The sequence below is a fragment of the Xiphias gladius genome, unplaced genomic scaffold (genome assembly GCF_016859285.1).
Source record: "Xiphias gladius isolate SHS-SW01 ecotype Sanya breed wild unplaced genomic scaffold, ASM1685928v1 HiC_scaffold_1473, whole genome shotgun sequence".
Classification (NCBI taxonomy): Eukaryota; Metazoa; Chordata; class Actinopteri; order Istiophoriformes; family Xiphiidae; genus Xiphias; species Xiphias gladius.
The window spans coordinates 398,922-407,991 of NW_024401803.1; the positions used below are offsets into that span (position 1 = coordinate 398,922).

The 9,070-nt window shown below is 36.7% G+C and overlaps 1 protein-coding gene and 1 pseudogene across 1 annotated transcript in view; both read right to left on the reverse strand.

Annotated features, from left to right (window-relative positions):
- The window catches only part of adgra1a (adhesion G protein-coupled receptor A1a), a 38,015-nt gene extending 37,559 nt beyond the window's left edge, over positions 1 to 456 (reverse strand). Inside the window, exon 1 of the mRNA XM_040123037.1 lies at positions 275 to 456. The gene's annotated coding sequence lies outside the window, so the exon portion shown is untranslated. The remainder of the gene's footprint in view (positions 1 to 274) is intronic.
- A 2,423-nt stretch (positions 457 to 2,879) lies between these two features.
- On the reverse strand, positions 2,880 to 6,990 carry LOC120787400 (annotated as a pseudogene).
- Between the last annotated feature and the right edge of the window lie 2,080 nt (positions 6,991 to 9,070).

Sequence of the window (9,070 nt, forward strand, 5' to 3'; positions counted from 1 at the left end):
GTTGCCTATTCTTTTCAAAACAGGTACATCTTATGCACAAGATATTTACACTGTAACTTAAGAGCAATAATCTAAAGCATTATCTTGTTTTCTGACCTGACACCACTTCCAAAACTGTTCTTATCTTATACCTCTAAAGTTAAGGTTTGGTCAGGTTTAAACATAGAAAATCAGAGGGCAAAAAGTGCAGAAAATGATACGAGGTGGATCCCAGCAAAAACAATGACATTTATCAGTCAGTTACTTTGAACAAAATAATAATTATTTTTAATACCTGAAACAAATGGTAAACCACAAGTAAGGAAGTATGGAAAAAGGTCAGTACACAGGCAGAGAAAAGGTGCTAGCAAACAAATCCAAAAGGGGTAAGCAAAAGGCGAGGTCAGTGGAACTACGCAAAGAACAAAAACCCAGGATCACTAGAAGAGAGGCTCTTATACTTATCACAAAAAAATGAAGATGATCTGGCACAGAAACTAATTACAGTAGGAGGGGGACGACAATGACACAGGTGAAACAAATCAGGGCGGGGCAGACAATCACAGTGGCAGGAAACACACATAAGGGCAGGAAGTGGGGATCTAAATCAAGAGGAAAAGTAAGTGAGACTAAAATAAAACAGGAAATACTGCACAAATGAAAAAAAAAGGAAAACATAAACTACAAAGCAGAGCGGGACATGACAGTACCTTAGCCTATTTTCTCAGCCAAAAATAATTGTCTATTGATTTACACTATTAAAATACACAAATATTTACATACATGTAGGTAAAAGTTTTAAACTCAGAGTACTTTTTTAAAATACTGATGCTATAGTATCATAACTTGATGATTATTATGCTGAACACACCTATACACTCCTCTACCAACCTGTAGAATACTGCTGAAGTATATTCATTCAATAATTCAAAAAATCTTTAGAAAAAAACACATATATAACTTGTTTGAAAATAGTTTGAATATTTTAAACCTTACTGCTTTAAGCTTAAATTATTTGAACTTAAGATAGATTCAGCCAAAGGACTGTTGATGATAATAATATATTAATTTTTGCAGCCTTAACTCTGAAACCTACCTTGGATTCCTCACTGTCATTGGTTGAGTTCCTTTAGAGTCTGAAAAAGATTCTTAATATTTTCAGATGAGTTGAGCTTATCATACTCGAGCAAGACATGGAAGTTAATAGTTTCAGTTAACATAATAACATGGCATGAAGCTCTCAGAGTAGAAAAGAATAGGATCAAATAGAGCACACGGATGCTACACTGGAGTTGTTGGCTTTGTTAACCTGATGGCGAAGCTTTAAAATCCATAATGATGGGATAATACTGATGAGAAAGAGGAAGATAGCTGGAAAAAACCTGGAGGGAAAGAAAACATCAGTACACAAATATTGTTACAACTTTCCCTCTCTTTACTGGTTTACCAACCTGTTACTTTATAGCTAAATATTATTAACATATGTGAATCAGATTTAAATACATCACAACAGTCTGTAATATTAATTTGAGGACAGTTGTTCATAACATTTGCAATAATTTCCCCTCCTTCTCCTCAGGGTCAGGATCATCTCAGCTACGAGAGGTAAGCAGAGGATGATGAAAAACCACCGCTGAAAAAAGTGCCCAACAAATGCACTATTTTCTTCTGTTTGAGTTACATTTGTGAAAAACTACAGTGCCTAGCTGTTTAAAGAAATTATTGAGCCTTTTTAAAAACGTTATGGTATAACTATATATTTGTGGGCAGTCGCATCAGTTTGTAAAGACAGGTCCCAGTGCAAAATGTTTTACATGTCCTCATCGCCTTGAGATGTGTGTATACAATCATATACACAGTATTACAGACAACTTGGTTTATATAGGTGAGGTTTTCACCATACAATTTCTTATGCATAAGGACATAAATAGATAAACTATTATAAAACTATAAACAATTCAGACTGAAGCTGTAAGACATGCCCATGTCCATCGCCCTTTTCACAGATCCCAAAATGAAGTTTTTTAATTGTTTCAGCCCTACTGGTATTATCAACAATTAGTTTTATTCCTAACTGCTCCAGAAAGATTGTGAGGCTATGTAACATTACTAGTTCTGGAATATTTGAAGAATATTACAGGCTCTTCTCCATTGGGTAGGAAGATCAAGTACTGCTGACCAATCCTGGATTATCAACCAGGCAACTACCCATGGGCTGGACCTCCAGGGGCCCCAAAAGCCCCAGGTTTTATATACATGTATATCATTTCTGTCTGCATAATTTGTATAATTGCGCATTTGCTAGAAATTTGCCAATTTGCCTAAATTAAAGTCTCGATCATGTTGGGTCCCTCCATCTTCACGTAGTTCTGGTCTTGTAGAGGGACTCTTGATCAAAATCTAGTTTTAAGACATAAATTGTTTTATTTCATATAGAGCTCTGCTCTAATTCTATTGTGTGTGTCAAGTAACAGAAAACCTCAAGAAAAGCTATATTATTCAATCATCGGACACAACAATTAACGAAAATTATTTTCATTAACAATACATCTGACAGTTATTTTCTTGAATCACTGATTGATTGTTCTGCCTATTAAATGTCAGAAAATAGTGGGAAATATTTGTTATTATTCTCTGAAGCCTAAGTTAACATATTCAAATGTCTTGTTTTGTCTGACCAACAGTCAAAAACCCAAACATGAGTTTACTGTTAAGCAAATATCTCAATTTGTGGAGCCAGTGCCAGTGAATTTTTGGTATTTTTGCTTAAAAATTACCAATAAATTTTCTGTCAACTAATTGATTAATCAGCTAAATAATTTCAGCTTTAGAGTACAGAACGGTTTCTGGGTGTCTGAGGAGATAATGAAAGTGACAACAAATTTTTGCCCAGAGGCCCCTCAGGAGGTTAATGCAACCACTGTGCAGACAAAACACAAAAAAATAAAATAAAATAGGCATAACCTTTGGTAAATGACTGTCAAAGGCAGTAAATTTCACATTAGAAAAGAACATGCTAGGCAAGCACTGACTTGCGTAATGGAACAAAGTAATTTTAACAGGTAGGCACTAAGGCACATGTGAAAAACCCCACCTTGTCCATCCCCTGCAAAAAAAGCCTTCTTTATATTATCCACACTCAGATTGGAAATGTACTAGTAAAAATGGAAGACATGAGTCATTTGAAGATGCTGTATATAAAATGGTTTGGGCCAACTACATTTTAAGCAGATTGTACTAAATAAGAGATATAAGTGCACTGTATGCATGATTCTAAAAGGTAGGCTGACAAGTGCTACACAAAGGCAACTGGACTTGCTTGAAGTACTTGAAGACATTTCACCTCTCATTGCTCTCTTGTGTTGTGCCATGCGCTTGTGAAAAAGTTTTTTGTTTCCCCAATGTGCATTCTTCATTGCATTGAACTGCATACACTACATTGTTCTGCTTAAGTCTGGGTGTTTTGTCCTTAGTGTGTTACTGGGCTTGAAGTGCACCGGGATGTGGTGTGTGTTGAAAATCCTCCTGAGTTTTTCAGATACTTCTGCAACGTAAGGAATGACAGTGTTGTTCCATTTATTGTTGTATTCTTCTCTGTTGGTTCTGTATCTTTTTGTGGTTTTGACGAAGGCCAAGGTTGGGTAACCACACGTTTTTAGTTCTTCCCTGATGTGTTTTTGCTCCTTGTCTTTCCCCTAGGTCCTTGTGAGCATGTTCTGCGCCTGATGGTTTAGGGTTCTGATAACTCCCATCTTGTGCACCAGTGGATGGTGAGAATCCAAGAGTAAATATCAACCTGTGTGGGTTGATATTTTCTGGTTTTTCTGTATACTTCAATGTTGAGGCTTCAGGCATCTTCAATGTGCACTTTACAGTCAAAGAAGGCCAGACTATTTCCTCTGAAATCATCCTGAGTGAACTTGATGTTGCTGTCCAATTTCTTGATGTGTTCTGTGAATGCTTCCACTTCCTGTCTTTTGATTTTGACCCAGATGTCTTCCACGTACCAAAACCAGTGGCTGGGAACAGTTTCTGTGATGGAGATCAGGACTCTGCTCTCTGCTTTTTCCATAATGAGACTGGCCACTATTGGAGACACCGGTGAGCGCATGCACATCCGTGCTTCTGTCTGTAAAAACCTTCATTATACTGGAAATGGGTGGTAGTAGGGCAGAGGTCAAGCAGGGCACATATCTGGTCTGGGGTGAGGTTGGTTCTGTTGGAAAGAGAGCAGTCCTGTAGCAGTCATTTCCTCACAGTCTTTACTGCTTCTAGTGTGGGAGTGCGTGTGAAGAGTTAGGTGACATCGTAGGATACAGTGGTTTCACCTGAGTCATATTTTATTTTTCCAACCTTGTTGGCAAAATCCTGGGAGTTTTTGATGGGATGTGGGGTGTTACAGATCAAAGGAGCTACGATGGTGGCTAGGTGTTTGGTAGTGTTGTAGGTAAATGAGTGGATGCTGCTGATGAAGGGTCTGAGCAGGGCTCCTTTGTTGTGTATCTTGGAGAGTCCATAAATGCAGGAGGTGGCTTTCCCCGGGGTACAAGTGAAGCGGCAGTATAGTGGTCAGTCAATGGCTTTGTCCTTTCTAGTTGTTGTAGGCAGTTTATTGCCTTTCCCTTATAACTGCTTGTAGGATTTTGTGCTCATAGGTGGCCATGTCGCTGAATAGACTTGTCACCTTGGCATGGTAATCAGCTGTGTTTAGCATTACTGTCAATCTTCCTTCATCGACCGGTTCATTATAATTGATGCATAAAATATACTGTATGGTTAATAACTTACGTAATAACCTTTGCACTTATCATAAGTGTTTGCTTTGTTTGTGGTTGGTATATTTGACATTACTGGACTGTGATTTTTTTTTATCTTGTAAGAAAGCGGAAATTGTGTTTCTCCAGTTGGAAGCACTGCCTTACGAACAAACCACTGAGCTGCAGCAGCAGAGTGGAGATGAGCTTCAGTCGTAACTACATGCCTGGCAGTAATGCCTAATGGCTCACTAAGCGCCTTGTTTTTTCGCCTTTACCAAATGTGTTTGATGGCAGAATCATCGTCAAGCCAGCCGCCGTTTGGATTTTCTTGTGCATCTCTTTGTGCACACGGTGCTGGAAGCAGCCAGAATGGATGTGTACAAACTCTGAGTGAAAAAAAGTTGAGTCTTTATAAACAGTGAAACAATTATCAGTTTAGACATTGTAATGAAATATGTAAAATGATCTTAGTAGGTTTCCTGAAAATTGCAGTGGCTCCTGACTGAGAAACAGTCTACTTTTAAATATGTCTTAGGAAATTTAAAGTCGTTTTAGTGTCTACTTCCTTTTGGAAAAAAAACAAAACACCTATAACCATGAATTAAATTACACTGTAAACACTGTAAAAACTCCCTATCCCTATAGTTTTTTTTTTTTTTTGGAAAGCATTACAAAGTAATTTCCTTAATACATTTTTTGAAGTGTTCAATAGATTCCTGTTCAGAACGACCATGACCTTGTGTGACCATATACATTTCAATTAATTATACTGTGCAATTTTTAATAAAAACCTTTCCTTATAGGTTTGCTGAAATTTGCAATGGATTCCTGTTCAGTGTGACTCTGACTGTTACCATATGAAATTACAAGTCATTTGATTGTACAGTTCTGGACAAAATTAAAAGTAAATTGACCCTAAAATCAAAATGCATCCTCGCACTTGGACAATTTCCTCAAATTCAAACACTCATTAAAAAGTCTCATGTCCAGCTCTCTTGAGGTTATCTGGCTTCACTGAACCTAACAATTTAACCTTTTATCATGAAGCTGTTTATCAACTGGCTCTGTCAACTCTTAATTTAATAATCCAGCTATGAATGAGTTGATCTGAAAAAGTTATTCATGAGAAGTGACATCATCAGAACCATGAATGAAGTACTTAATATGATATGAGATGAAACAGTGATACCTGCAGGTATATTTGGTTATACTGACAGCAGAAAGTGATATTCAACCGGGTGAAATGTCAAGAATATAATCAAATATATTATATAATCACATCCAGTAATTAGAATGGAATAAAAAGATGCAGAAACAGTGGGAATAATTTCCAAACATTAATGTGAGACTATGGCTGCACTGTAAATAAGTGCACAATTTAATATAAGGGTCTTTAGAACAGAGTGAGTATTTTTTGTGTTTTTGTCTGATGATGAACAAACTTTTACGAATATGTGATGCAAATAAAAAAGTTACAGCAATGTCAGGCTGTTACTGCTGCTAAAGCAGTGATCAAGGAGAGGATAGAGAAGAAGAAAATTAGTTCATATCTGACAAAGTCAATCGGACTGAAATTTTGCATTAATAATCCTGGGGAATATTTAACAGCGTGTGGATTACTTTTCTATTAAAAGACATCAGAGGGTTTAGTCTTTATTTCCAATTATCATCGCAAAGTCTCCTTATGTTATTCTGAGCTGCATTGCTGGAATAAGAGTGTAAAAGCACTGACACTGCCAGGAATCCTTCTGAGAATGAAAGAATCTTTGCACAATTAAAATGCAGCTGTGATTGTCATTACGTGGTGATTTAGTAATAAACTCTCCCTGTTTTTTAGAAGCTCTGTTTTAAAACCAGAGTGACACATGGAAAACCTGCAACACCACAATGATCCCACTGATCTATTAATTTTCTATTGCTCTTTATTATTTATCACTTTATTGTAAACTCTTTTGTCTATGTGGGGACCCTGTAGGAATGATGACTCTGTTTTTGCACCTGATCCTATTGGTCAGTAGTCAGGCTCTTGACAGGTTTTGATCTGATCCTTTGAAGTTAACCGGCTCCAAAGCATGTCGATGAGCCAGTTTTGTGATGCCAGAAAACCTTATTTAAGCTCAGAGGGAGCTAGATCACCCACTAATATCTCTTTGTAGGACAGCCCCCTGCTCACTGGCCGTTTCCTTGAACAAACCTTGAGTGTCTCTATCTCCTCCTGCTGAGCCTGAAGGAGCTGTCTGACACAATGTTGCATGTCATGTATCCAAATCAAAGCGCGTAGTGAATCACATTAATTTGCAGAGGTTTGCATCAAGAGGATGAGGTGTATGGTCATATATGTAGAATATAAATCATGTGTGAAAATAGAGATATGGCTCAGAGGCCATGGGTCTCACTTCCCAGAGTTCCTCGGAGGATATGACTGACAGTTTATTGGACCAATAGAAGAGCAGCAGGGAGAACCTCTGCCCCTAGAGTTTTCATCCATTTATTGTAATGACCAAACGCAGATATGCAAATGAAAAATTGTGACTCACGAACCAAAAACTAGAAAATGCAATCAGTAGAGCGCAGACCTCTGCCAAAGCCATTGTCAGAGAACATATACCAGAGTTCAGAGAAAAAATGCGTAGTAAATGGTCTGGATCTACCCAAAACTGTTACGGGTTTTTCCCTGGCCCTGGCCCATGCCCTATCTTTCCACCAACATTATGCAAATCAGTTTATCGTTTTTTGCATAATGTTGCTGACAAACAAGCAAACAAACCAACTAAAAAACAGACACGTGTGATTACATAGCCAGCTTGCTGGAGAATGCAAACCAAAAGACAGGTAATACAAGTTGTGATTTTAGATGCAAATCAAATTTCTTTGCTTTTCACATAGCAGCTCTGTCATATTTTTGAATGATATTAATTTTGGGTTGCAGTTTATATTGGCTGGTTTGCGATTCTACATTTCTTTGTGTTTTATTAGCAGTCAAAGTAACACCATAGTATTGGTCTGAGCATGTAAGCATCAGGAAGCTATTGGGCAGGTAAAGGTAATATCAGTAGAAATTATTGTTATAGACACGGACAGTTATGAGTATTAATGCCAGCGGCTGCCAGACTGACTAGTCTGGGTTATCCAGATTGACTGGCTTAATTCAATTAACTGTTACTTATGGCAAATTTTATTTCCCAACATGAATGTCTGAATTTTGTTTCAAGTCCTTCTCCATACTGCCAGGAATAAAATTCTAATTCATTCATTAGTTATCATTTTGTTGGCCAATAAGTAGTCAAATTTAAACATATTGAGTCTACAACAACTGGAATTTAGTTTTTAAAATACCGACAGTGCATACATTTTTATTGTAGAATGTTAACTTACCCTACATTGCTTAAACCCACAAATTCACAAAAAAGAAAAAATACTGAAGACATAACATCAGCATCCTTAGTAATAGCTATGGCCCAGCACTTCAATAGCATTTAAGTGACACAGTTTCACTGTGTAAACACTGCTGAACTTTCTGTTGTCGAACTGAACCTACTCAAACGAATCAGTTATTTTCAGTCACTGTACTCCAATACTTCATCAGATCAAATTAAATGAATTAAACTTTAAATGACCATACCAGAGGTTTTGAATGTTTTATCCCATTCACTACAAATCAAATGTACCTTATATCAAAGCTAACCATATTGCAAACCATGCTGCTGTCTTTAACAATTTGATGTCTTTTACCAAACACTGATTTCCTTTCATTTCTGTAAAACACGAAAAAAAAAAAACTAACAAGCTAACTTATGTAAATCTATCACAATGTACATCAAGTTTCCATTATTTTTTTTCTAACTTACATAATTGTTGCATGGTAAGGCAGTTTAAGTGCAGGATGTTTTGAAATGTCTGCTCTACATTACCATGTAATGATTATGTTCTGATTTTCAAACAACATGCATTTGCAAATCTGATTTGTGTGGGCTTCCATTATGTTTGTGTAGGAAATGATAACAAGATACAGTGGAAAACATAGGATATAAATACAGAAGTTTGTGGAACAGGAAAATATGTGAAAGGTATGAGATTTTTCAAGTAACAAAATGGATTAAGAAACTTAATGTATTTGCAACAGGTCTTTTTAACAGCACACATTATGACTTTACAGAGTAGGAAATGTTATTGTTAAGAACATTAAAAATGGCTGTGTTCTATTCAAGTGTCCTAGTAAGTCATGACAGTAATGGAATTAAGACATTGTTCATTTTATTATTTACATCTGTGTCAAAATGTCTGTTATGAAAAAAGACCTTTGCTGTATCTGATATTACTCCCTCATTCACTCA